Consider the following 13851-nt stretch of genomic DNA (forward strand, 5'->3'; position numbering starts at 1 on the left):
GGCGAGACAGTCTAATTTTCGTGCCTTTCGTAATTTCAAGGCAGGAGCAGCTTCAACTTCCTCTGCTCCAAAACAGGAAGGAGCTGTTGCTCGCTACAGACAAGGCTGGAAACCTAACCAGGCCTGGAACAAGGGCAAGCAGACCAGAAAGCCTGCTGCTGCCCCTAAGACAGCATGAAGTGAGGGCCCCCGATCCGGTAACGGATCTAGTGGGGGGCAGACTCTCTCTCTTCGCCCAGGCTTGGGCAAGAGATGTCCAGGATCCCTGGGCGTTGGAGATCATATCTCAGGGATATCTTCTGGACTTCAAAGCTTCTCCTCCACAAGGGAGATTTCACCTTTCAAGGTTGTCAACAAACCAGATAAAGAGGCGTTTCTACGCTGTGTACAAGATCTTTTACTAATGGGAGTGATCCATCCAGTTCCGCGGTCGGAACACGGACAAGGGTTTTACTCAAATCTGTTTGTGGTTCCCAAAAAATAGGGAACCTTCAGACCAATATTGGATTTAAAGATCCTAAACAAATTCCTAAGAGTGCCATCATTCAAGATGGGAACTATTCGGACAATCTTACCCATGATCCAAAGAGGTCAGGGATATCTTCTGGACTTCAAAGCTTGAAGCGATGATGGAAGTATCAAAGATAATTCGCTGGGCAGAGTCTCACTCTTGCCACCTGTCAGCGATCCACATCCCAGGAGTGGACAACTGGGAGGCGGATTTCCTAAGTCGCCAGACTTTTCATCCGGGGGAGTGGGAACTTCATCCGGAGGTCTTTGCCCAAATACTTCGTCGTTGGGGCAAACCAGATATGGATCTCATGGCGTCTCGCCGGAACGCCAAGCTTCCTCGTTACGGGTCCAGGTCCAGGGACCCGGGAGCGGTCCTAATAGATGCCTTGACAGCACCTTGGACCTTCAGGATGGCTTATGTGTTTCCACCCTTCCCGATGCTTCCTCGTTTGATTGCCAGGATCAAACAGGAGAAAGCATCAGTGATTCTAATAGCGCCTGCGTGGCCACGCAGGACCTGGTATGCAGATCTAGTGGACATGTCATCCTGTCCACCTTGGTCTCTGCCTCTGAGACAGGACCTTCTAATTCAGGGTCCTTTCAAACATCAAAATCTAATTTCTCTGAAGCTGACTGCATGGAAATTGAACGCTTAATTTTATCAAAGCGTGGATTTTCGGAGCCAGTAATTGATACCTTAATATAGGCTAGGAAACCTGTTACCAGGAAAATTTACCATAAAATATGGCGTAAATACTTACACTGGTGCGAATCCAAGGGTTACTCATGGAGTAAGGTTAGGATTCCTAGGATATTGTCTTTTCTACAAGAAGGTTTAGAAAAGGGTTTATCTGCTAGTTCGTTAAAGGGACAGATCTCAGCTCTGTCCATCCTTTTACACAAGCGTCTGTCAGAAGTTCCAGACGTTCAGGCTTTTTGTCAGGCTTTGGCCAGGATTAAGCCTGTGTTTAAATCTGTTGCTCCGCCGTGGAGCTTAAACTTAGTTCTTAACGTTTTACAGGGTGTTCCGTTTGAACCTCTTCACTCCATTGATATCAAGCTGTTATCTTGGAAAGTTCTGTTTTTAATGGCTATTTCCTCGGCTCGTAGAGTCTCTGAATTATCAGCCTTACATTGTGATTCTCCCTATCTGATTTTTCATTCAGATAAGGTAGTTCTGCGTACTAAACCTGGGTTCTTACCTAAGGTAGTCACTAACAAGAATATCAATCAAGAGATTGTTGTTCCATCATTGTGTCCTAACCCTTCTTCAAAGAAGGAACGACTTCTGCACAATCTAGATGTAGTCCGTGCCCTGAAATTTTATTTACAGGCAACTAAAGATTTTCGACAAACTTCTTCCCTGTTTGTCGTTTATTATGGACAGAGGAGAGGTCAAAAAGCATCTGCTACCTCTCTATCCTTTTGGCTTCGTAGCATAATACGCTTAGCCTATGAGACTGCTGGACAGCAACCTCCTGAAAGGATTACAGCTCATTCTACTAGAGCTGTGGCTTCCACTTGGGCCTTTAAGAACGAGGCCTCTGTTGAACAGATTTGCAAGGCTGCAACTTGGTCTTCTCTTCATACTTTTTCCAAATTTTACAAATTTGACACTTTTGCTTCTTCGGAGGCTGTTTTTGGGAGAAAGGTTCTTCAGGCAGTGGTTCCTTCCGTATAGAGATCCTGCCTGTCCCTCCCATCATCCGTGTACTTAGCTTTGGTATTGGTATCCCATAAGTAATGATGACCCGTGGACTGACTACACTTAACAGGAGAAAACATAATTTATGCTTACCTGATAAATTCCTTTCTCCTGTAGTGTAGTCAGTCCACGGCCCGCCCTGTTTTTTAAGGCAGGTCTAAATTTTTAATTATACTCCAGTCACTACTGCACCCTATAGTTTCTCCTTTCTCGTTTGGTTCTTGGTCGAATGACTGGGTGTGACGTAGAGGGGAGGAGCTATATAGCAGCTCTGCATGGGTGATCCTCTTGCACTTCCTGTTGGGGAGGAGTTAATATCCCATAAGTAATGATGACCCGTGGACTGACTACACTACAGGAGAAAGGAATTTATCAGGTAAGCATAAATTATGTTTTTTCCCATTCCTGAAACTGTCATTTAAGGAATTTGATCAATTTTGCTTTATATGTTGTTTTTTCTATTACATATTGCAAGATGTCCCACGTTGAAACAGAGTCAGAAGATACTTTTGGAAAATCGCTGCCTGGTGCTGGAGCTACCAAAGCTAAGTGTATCTGCTGTAAACTTATGGTATCTGTTCCTCCAGCTGTTGTTTGTACTGTTTGTCATGACAAACTTGTAAATGCAGATAATATTTCCTTTAGTACTGTTACATTACCTGTTGCTGTTCCGTCAACATCTAATACTCAGAGTGTTCCTGATAACATAAGAGATTTTGTTTCTAAATCAATTAAGAAGGCTATGTCTGTTATTCCTCCTTCTAGTAAACGTAATCAGTCTTTTAAAACTTCTCATTTTTCAGATGAATTTTTAAATGAACATCATCATTCTGATTCTGATAATGGTTCTTCTGGTTCAGAGGATTCTGTCTCAGAGGTTGATGCTGATAAATCTTCATATTTATTTAAAATGGAATTTATTCGTTCTTTACTTAAAGAAGTCCTAATTGCATTAGAAATTGAGGATTCTGGTCCTCTTGATACTAAATCTAAACGTTTAGATAAGGTTTTTAAATCTCCTGTAGTTATTCCAGAAGTTTTTCCTGTCCCTGGTGCTATTTCTGAAGTAATTTCCAGGGAATGGGATAATTTGGGTAATTCTTTTACTCCTCCTAAACGTTTTAAGCAATTATATCCTGTGCCGTCTGACAGATTAGAGTTTTGGGACAAAATCCCTAAGGTTGATGGGGCTGTCTCTACTCTTGCTAAGCGTACTACTATTCCTACGGCAGATGGTACTTCCTTTAAGGATCCTTTAGATAGGAAAATTGAATCCTTTCTAAGAAAAGCTTACTTGTGTTCAGGTAATCTTCTTAGACCTGCTATATCTTTAGCGGATGTTGCTGCAGCTTCAACTTTTTGCTTAGAAGCTTTAGCGCAACAAGTAACAGATCATAATTCTCATAGCATTATTATTATTCTTCAACATGCTAATAATTTTATTTGTGATGCCATCTTTGATATCATTAGAGTTGATGTCAGGTATATGTCTCTAGCTATTTTAGCTAGAAGAGCTTTATGGCTTAAAACTTGGAATGCTGATATGTCTTCTAAGTCTACTCTGCTTTCCCTTTCTTTCCAGGGTAATAAATTGTTTGGTTCTCAGTTGGATTCTATTATCTCAACTGTTACTGGAGGGAAAGGAACTTTTTTACCACAGGATAAAAAATCTAAAGGTAAATTTAGGTCTAATAATCGTTTTCGTTCCTTTCGTCACAACAAGGAACAAAAGCCTGATCCTTCATCCTCAGGAGCGGTATCAGTTTGGAAACCATCTCCAGTCTGGAATAAATCCAAGCCTTTTAGAAAGCCAAAGTCAGCTCCTAAGTCCACATGAATTTGCGGCCCTCATTCCAGCTCAGCTGGTAGGGGGCAGATAACGTTTTTTCAAAGAAATTTGGATCAATTCCGTTCACAATCTTTGGATTCAGAACATTGTTTCAGAAGGGTACAGACGGCTTCAAGATAAGGCCTCCTGGAAAGAGATTTTTTCTTTCCCGTGTCCCAGTAAACCCAGCGAAGGCTCAAGCATTTCTGAAATGTGTTTCAGATCTAGAGTTGGCTGGAGTAATTATGCCAGTTCCAGTTCTGGAACAGGGACTGGGGTTTTATTCAAATCTCTTCATTGTACCAAAGAAGGAGAATTCCAGACCAGTTCTGGATCTAAAAATATTGAATAGTTATGTAAGGATACCAACATTCAAAATGGTAACTATAAGGACTATCCTGCCTTTTGTTCAGCAAAGGCATTATATGTCTACAATAGATTTACAGGATGCATATCTGCATATTCCGATTCATCCAGATCACTATCAGTTTCTGAGATTCTCTTTCCTAGACGAGCATTACCAGTTTGTGGCTCTGCCGTTTGGCCTAGCTACAGCTCCAAGAATTTTTACAAAGGTTCTCGGTGCCCTTCTGTCTGTAATCAGAGAACAGGGTATTGTGGTATTTCCTTATTTGGACGATATCTTGGTACTTGCTCAGTCTTCACATTTAGCAGAATCTCATACGAATCGACTTGTGTTGTTTCTTCAACATCATGGTTGGAGGATCAATTTACCAAAAAGTTCATTGATTCCTCAGACACAGGTAACCTTTTTAGGTTTCCAGATAAATTCAGTGTCCATGACTCTATCTTTGACAGACAAGAGACGTCTAAAATTGATATCAGCTTGTCGAAACCTTCAGTCAGTTTGTTCTGCTGGTAGCTCCAGCATGGCCTCACAGGTTTTGGTATGCGGATCTTGTCCGGATGGCCTCTTGCCAACCGTGGACTCTTCCGTTAAGGCCAGACCTTCTGTCGCAAGGTCCTTTTTTCCATCAGGATCTCAAATCCTTAAATTTAAAGGTATGGAGATTGAACGCTTGATTCTTGGTCAGAGGTTTCTCTGACTCTGTGATTAATACTATGTTACAGGCTCGTAAATCTGTATCAAGAGAGATATATTATAGAGTCTGGAAGACTTATATTTCTTGGTGTCTTTCTCATCATTTTTCCTGGCATTGTTTTAGAATTCCGAGAATTTTACAGTTTCTTCAGGATGGTTTAGATAAAGGTTTGTCCGCAAGTTCCTTGAAAGGTCAAATCTCTGCTCTTTCTGTTCTTTTTCACAGAAAGATTGCTAATCTTCCTGATATTCATTGTTTTGTACAAGCCTTGGTTCGTATAAAACCTGTCATTAAGTCAATTTCTCCTCCTTGGAGTTTGAATTTGGTTCTGGGGGCTCTTCAAGCTCCTCCGTTTGAACCTATGCATTCATTGGACATTAAATTACTTTCTTGGAAAGTTTTGTTCCTTTTGGCCATTTCTTCTGCCAGAAGAGTCTCTGAATTGTCTGCTCTTTCTTGTGAGTCTCCTTTTCTGATTTTTCTTCAGGATAAGGCGGTGTTGCGAACTTCTTTTAAATTTTTACCTAAGGTTGTGAATTCCAACAACATTAGTAGAGAAATTGTAGTTCCTTCATTATGCCCTAATCCTAAGAATTCTAAGGAGAAATCATTGCATTCTTTGGATGTTGTTAGAGCTTTGAAATATTATGTTGAAGCTACTAAGACTTTCCGAAAGACTTCTAGTCTATTTGTCATCTTTTCCGGTTCTAGAAAAGGCCAGAAACTTCTGCAATTTCTTTGGCATCTTGGTTGAAATCTTTAATTCATCATGCCTATGTTGAGTCGGGTAAAACTCCGCCTCAGAGGATTACAGCTCATTCTACTAGGTCAGTTTCTACTTCCTGGGCGTTTAGGAATGAAGCTTCGGTTGATCAGATTTGCAAAGCAGCAACTTGGTCTTCTTTGCATACTTTTATTAAATTCTACCATTTTGATGTGTTTTCTTCTTCTGAAGCAGTTTTTGGTAGAAAAGTACTTCAGGCAGCGGTTTCAGTTTGAATCTTCTGCTTATGTTTTAATTTAAACTTTATTTTTGGGTGTGGATTATTTTCAGCAGGAATTGGCTGTCTTTATTTTATCCCTCCCTCTCTAGTGACTCTTGCGTGGAAAGATCCACATCTTGGGTAGTCATTATCCCATACGTCACTAGCTCATGGACTCTTGCTAATTACATGAAAGAAAACATAATTTATGTAAGAACTTACCTGATAAATTCATTTCTTTCATATTAGCAAGAGTCCATGAGGCCCACCCTTTTTTGTGGTGGTTATGATTTTTTTGTATAAAGCACAATTATTCCAATTCCTTATTTTTTATGCTTTCGCACTTTTTTCTTATCACCCCACTTCTTGGCTATTCGTTAAAATGATTTGTGGGTGTGGTGAGGGGTGTATTTATAGGCATTTTGAGGTTTGGGAAACTTTGCCCCTCCTGGTAGGAATGTATATCCCATACGTCACTAGCTCATGGACTCTTGCTAATATGAAAGAAATGAATTTATCAGGTAAGTTCTTACATAAATTATGTTTTTAAACATGATCTGGTTGTAATGCTCAAATTATCACCATCTCCCTCACTATCACTTAAAAATTCTGTTCTCCTGTGATCCAAACTCTGTGCTTGGTTAGTGTCTTTTTTGCTAGCATGTCTAGTGACTATTAGGTCATCTCTGATATTGGCAGTATCGGTTTTTGATTTATTAGTTTTCACTGACTGTTTTGGTCTAATATCCACTTCCTCACCCTCAGATTGACCACTAGATTCACTAGCTTGTGTCAACCCCACTGATTCTTAGTCAGTGTACTCTGAGTCTGAAAAAGTTACTTTCCTATCTTGTTTTGGAGCGGTACCTTTTTTCTTTAGATTTATTTTTCTTGTTCCTCCGTGACTTGCGTGTTTGGTGTTCCAAATATACATTCTATTATTAAGGTAGTCTGAATTATCCCTATTGAATTTCTTTAGCTTATGATTATCCAATTCTACCCTAAATTTACTTATTGTCTCTTTTAAGACAGTATCAAATTCATTATATTTAGGGTGTTCAGTAAAGCTATTCAATTGTGTTTGTAAGGATGTTAGCTCTTCTCTTATCTTAATGAGCTGTAAATCTTTGAACCTGATAATCAGACCCATCAAAACTTTGGAGCACTCACTCAAAGCATTATTCCATTCATTAATGAAATCTATATCATCCACCTGAAAGGTGGGAAATTTGTTAAGTCTAAGACCTCTGGGAATTAAATCCAAGAGGAGATATTTATCTAAGGCCCTCTTATCCCACCATGTCCTGTATTCCCTAATGAGTGTACGTTCCATACATTGAAAAGCATCACTAATATCTAAAACTTGTTGCTGTTTTACCAAGGTGTCCTCTAGGGTAAGACGCCCTGTGTCCAAATCAGACAAAGGTCTGAGTGAAAAAAATGAAGACATGTTACTCCTGTAATCGGCAGTCTCTTAATGATAGTCACTGAATAAGTCTCTTATATTAACAGAGAATATTGGGGGTTAAAACACAATTTAGACAATTCACATAACAAATACCCCTGTTCCCATATCCTCTAGGTTAAGCAATAGAAAAAAGGAGACAAATTAACACAAATACGCTTTCACTTCAGGCTTGATAATGTTATAAAAAGTCCCAAAACGGTTCACTTGCTCTTGCTCAGTGTTTGTGAGGTTAAACTGCAAAACACCCTCCTCCGGTAAACAGGAACAGTCTTACCAAATCACTCGTCCTCTTGGAATCACTCGGTGGCGTCAGACTGTCAACCTCCGGGGGTGTATTGTTCCAAGCAGAGGTGTCTTTAGCCCTCCTGCTCTGCTGCCTGTAAACCGAACCACTTCTGTCGGCATAGATGTGAACCCACTCGGAAGATGCGCATTGAACTGCGTGTCCGTCTCCTCTCCGACTCTGCTTTTGTAGTTGCGTCCAGGTGCAACCAATCGAGTCTGATGGAGTCGCTTGTGATGACGTTGTCTTTGGTCTCCGATGTCTGGAAGCGTATCCGTGTAGTCAGCGACCACTGTCGATGGGGTGCTGAGGCTCAAGCTGGAGCTGCAAACAACATCCAGACGTAAAGAAAAACCAGCGAGCCTCAGATAAAGTTGAGAAAACTTTTATTCCTCCTTCACAAGATACATGTCAGGTAGTAAAAACTGCACACAGGCAGTGCTGTTAGCGTAGCAACTGACGCGTTTCGGCTAGTATGCCTTACTAGTAGATGCTTACTAGTGGCCAATCAACCTTTAAATAGCCACCTTAATCAAATTAATATAAAAACACTGTGGCTGAATTTCTAAAAACAGACCTTGAATCTCGTCTGGGCATGTGGTGGAGTGAATGAATAAACTTAGATTGTGGTGACATATTGTTCAAAAATATATGTATATATAAACAATAAAATTAAATGAAACTGAATAACTTATAGACTGCTATTATTTTCCTATTTTGTTAAGCCTTAAATAATTAGCTAAGTGTAAACCATTACACATATGTTTATATTAATTCATATAAATTCTCAAAGCTAATATTATATCTTATTTTAAAATACTTTTTTCGGCTCTTTTGATCACCCTAATTAAGTTATGCAAAAATGGGTATAAGGAGAAATATTTCTTGTCTTAGGATATTTTCTAATGACACAGATAGTTAAACTCTTTTCCAAAAATTATGTCACCACTGATATTGAACCCTTGAGGTCTTCTGGTTCTCAATAGAAATATCCAAAAGGCTTCTCTATAAAACATTCTCGCTGTTTTATCTCCACCCCTGGGACCTACTTGTATACGTTCAATTACACACCAGTTAAAAGTGGTAACTTTTTTGTCATGCTCAAAAAATTGTGTGTATGTATATATCTATATCTATATACACACATATATATACACACACATATATACACACACATATATACACACACATATATACACACACATATATACACACACATATATACACACACATATATACACACACATATATACACACACATATATACACACACATATATACACACACATATATACACACACATATATACACACACATATATACACACACATATATACACACACATATATACACACACATATATACACACACATATATACACACACATATATACACACACACACACACACACACACACATATATATATACACACACATACATACATACGTACATATACACACACATACATACATACGTACATATACACACACATACATACATACACACACACACACATACACACACATACATATATACACACATACATATATACACACGCACACATACACACACACACACACATACATACACACACACACACACACACATACATACACACACACACACACATACATACACACACACACACACACATACATACACATATATATATATATATATATATAGTGTGTGTATGTAGATAGATAGATATATATAGATATATACACAGTATCTCATAAAAGTGAGTACACTCCTCACATTTTTGTAAATATTTCTCCAACATAGGTGTGTCCGGTCCACGGCGTCATCCTTACTTGTAGGATATTCTCCTCCCCAACAGGAAATGGCAAAGAGCCCAGCAAAGCTGGCCATATAGTCCCTCCCAGGCTCCGCCTACTCCAGTCATTCTCTTTGCCGTTGCACAGGCAACATCTCCACGGAGATGGCTAAGAGTTTTTTTTGGTGTTTAAATGTAGTTTTATTCTTCAATCAAGAGTTTGTTATTTTAAAATAGTGCTGGTATGTACTATTTACTCTGAAACAGAAAAGAGATGAAGATTTCTGTTTGTAAGAGGAAAATGATTTTAGCAACCGTTACTAAAATCGATGGCTGTTTCCACACAGGACTGTTGAGATGAATTAACTTCAGTTGGGGGAAACAGTGAGCAGACTTTTGCTGCTTGAGGTATGACACATTTCTAACAAGACTTGGTAATGCTGGAAGCTGTCATTTTCCCTATGGGAACCGGTAAGCCATTTTCTTAGTTCAGTATAAGAATAAAGGGCTTCATTAGGGCTTAAAAAACTGGTAGACATTTTTCTGGGCTAAAACGATTACTTTACTAAGCATATTTGGCAGATTATAACTATTAATAGTTATTATAATCTTGGGGATTGTTTTAAAAAAACGGCAGGCACTGTATTGGACACCTTTTTCACTGGGGGCCTTTTCTAGTCATAGGCAGAGCCTCATTTTCACGCCACTAATGCGCAGTTGTTTTTGGAAAGCAAGGTATGCAGATGCATGTGTAAGGAGCTAAGAACCACTGAAAAAGCTTATAGAAGGCATCATTTGGTATCGTATTCCCCTCTGGGCTTGGTTGGGTCTCAGCAAAGCAGATACCTGGGACTGTATAGGGGTTAAATGTAAAAACGGCTCCGGTTCCGTTATTTTAAGGGTTAAAGCTTTCAAATTTGGTGTGCAATACTTTTAAGGCTTTAAGATACTGTGGTGAAATTTTGGTGAATTTTGAACAATTCCTTCATACTTTTTCACATATTCAGTAATAAAGTGTGTTCAGTTTAAAATTTAAAGTGACAGTAACGGTTTTATTGTAAAACGTTTTTTGTGCTTTGTTGACAAGTTTAAGCCTGTTTAACATGTCTGAACCATCAGATAACGATGTTTTATAGGTATGAAACCCAAGGTTTCTCCCCATTTAAATATATGTGATAATTGTGTCATAGTGTCCAAACAAAGTAGGGACAATAATGCCATAGATAATGATATTGCCCATGATGATTCCTCAAATGAGGGGAGTAAGCATGGTACTGCATCATCCCCTTCTGTGTCTACACCAGTTTTGCCCACACAAGAGGCCCCTAGTACATCTAGTGCGCCAATACTTATTACCATGCAACAATTAACGGCTGTAATGGATAATTCTATTGCAAACATTTTATCCAAAATGCCTACTTATCAGAGAAAGCACGATTGCTCTGTTTTAAACACTGAAGAGCAAGAGGACGCTGTGGTGAAATTTTGGTGAATTTTGAACAATTCCTTCATACTTTTTCACATATTCAGTAATAAAGTGTGTTCAGTTTAAAATTTAAAGTGACAGTAACGGTTTTATTGTAAAACGTTTTTTGTGCTTTGTTGACAAGTTTAAGCCTGTTTAACATGTCTGAACCATCAGATAACGATGTTTTATAGGTATGAAACCCAAGGTTTCTCCCCATTTAAATATATGTGATAATTGTGTCATAGTGTCCAAACAAAGTAGGGACAATAATGCCATAGATAATGATATTGCCCATGATGATTCCTCAAATGAGGGGAGTAAGCATGGTACTGCATCATCCCCTTCTGTGTCTACACCAGTTTTGCCCACACAAGAGGCCCCTAGTACATCTAGTGCGCCAATACTTATTACCATGCAACAATTAACGGCTGTAATGGATAATTCTATTGCAAACATTTTATCCAAAATGCCTACTTATCAGAGAAAGCACGATTGCTCTGTTTTAAACACTGAAGAGCAAGAGGACGCTGATGATAACTGTTCTGACATGCCCTCACCCCAATCTGAAGGGGCCAGGAGGGAGGTTTTGTCTGAGGGAGAAATTTCAGATTCAGGGAAAATTTCTCAACAAGCTGAACCTGATGTTGTAACATTTAAATTTAAATTAGAACATCTCCACGCACTACTTAAGGAGGTACTATCTACTCTGGATGATTGTGACAATTTGGTCATTCCAAAGAAATTATGTAAGATGGTAAGATGGACAAGTTCCTAGAGGTTCCGGTGTCCCCTGATGCTTTTCCTATACCCAAGCGGGTGGCGGACATAGTAAATAAGGAGTGGGAAAGGCCCGGCATACCTTTTGTTCCTCCCCCTATATTTAAGAAATTATTTCCTATAGTCGACCCCAGAAAGGACTTATGGCAGACAGTCCCCAAGGTCGAGGGGGCGGTTTCTACTCTAAACAAACGCACTACTATTCCTATAGAAGATAGTTGTGCTTTCAAGATCCTATGGATAAAAAGTTAGAGGGTTTGCTTAAAAAGATGTTTGTTCAGCAAGGTTACCTTCTACAACCAATTTCATGCATTGTTCCTGTCACTACAGCTGCGTGTTTCTGGTTCGAAGAACTAGAAAAGTCGCTCAATAAAGAATCTTCGTATGAGGAGGTTATGGACAGAGTTCAAGCACTTAAATTGGCTAACTCTTTTATTTTAGATGCCGCTTTGCAATTAGCTAGATTGTCGGCGAATAATTCAGGGTTTGCTATCGTGGCGCGCAGAGCGCTTTGGCTAAAATCTTGGTCAGCGGATGTGTCCTCCAAGACCAAACTGCTTAACATCCCTTTCAAGGGTAAAACACTGTTTGGCCCTGACTTGAAAGAGATTATTTCAGACATCACTGGGGGAAAGGGCCACGCCCTTCCTCAGGATAGGTCTTTTAAGGCTAAAAATAAGCCAAATTTTCGTCCCTTTCGCAGAAACGGACCAGCCTCAAATTCTACACCCTCTAAGTAAGAGGGTAATACTTCTCAAACCAAGCCAGCCTGGAGACCGATGCAAGGCTGGAACAAGGGTAAGCAGGCCAAGAAACCTGCCACTGCTACCAAAACAGCATGAAGTGTTGGCCCCCGATCCGGGACCGGATCTGGTGGGGGGCAGACTTTCTCTCTTTGCTCAGGCTTGGGCAAGAGATATTCAGGATCCTTGGGCGCTAGAAATAGTTTCTCAAGGTTATCTCCTGGAATTCAGGGAACTACCCCCAAGGGGAAGGTTCCACAGGTCTCAATTATATTCGAACCAAATAAAAAGACAGGCATTCTTACATTGTGTAGAAGACCTGTCCAGAATGGGAGTGATTCATCCTGTTCCATTAGGAGAACAAGGGATGGGGTTTTACTCCAACCTGTTCATAGTTCCCAAAAAAGAGGGAACATTCAGACCAATTTTAGATCTCAAGATTCTAAACAAGTTTCTAAGGGTTTCATCGTTCAAAATGGAAACCATTCGAACGATCCTTCCTACCATCCAGGAAGGTCAATTCATGACCACGGTGGAATTAAAGGATGCGTACCTACATATTCCTATCCACAAGGAACATCTTCGGTTCCTAAGGTTCGCCTTTCTGGACAAGCATTACCAGTTTGTGGCACTTCCATTCAGATTAGCCACTGCTCCAAGGATTTTCACAAAGGTACTAGGGTCCCTTCTAGCGGTGCTAACACCAAGGGGCATTGCAGTAGTTCCTTACTTGGACGACATCCTGATTCAAGTGTCGTCGTCTGTCAAAAGCAAGGGCTCATACGGACATTGTCCTAGCCTTTCTCAGATCTCACAGGTGGAAAGTGAACATAGAAAAAAGTTCTCTGTCCCCGTCAACAAGAGTTCCCTTCTTGGGAACAATTATAGTTTCCTTAGAAATGAAGATTTTTCTGACAGAGGCCAGAAAATCAAACTTCTAAGCTCTTGTCAGGTACTTCATTCTGTTCTTCTTCCTTCCATAGCGCAGTGCATGGAAGTAATAGGTTTGATGGTTGCGGCAATGGACATAGTTCCTTTTGCACGAATTCATCTAAGACCATTACAACTGTGCATGCTCAGACTGTGGAATGGGGATTATACAGACTTGTCTCCGACGATCCAAGTAGATCAAAGGACCAGAGATTCACTCCGTTGGTGGCTGACCCTGGACAATCTGTCACAGGGATTGAGCTTCCGCAGACCAGAGTGGGTCATTGTCACGACCGACGCCAGTCTGGTGG

Source organism: Bombina bombina, chromosome 9 (genome assembly GCF_027579735.1).
Source record: "Bombina bombina isolate aBomBom1 chromosome 9, aBomBom1.pri, whole genome shotgun sequence".
Classification (NCBI taxonomy): domain Eukaryota; kingdom Metazoa; phylum Chordata; class Amphibia; order Anura; family Bombinatoridae; genus Bombina; species Bombina bombina.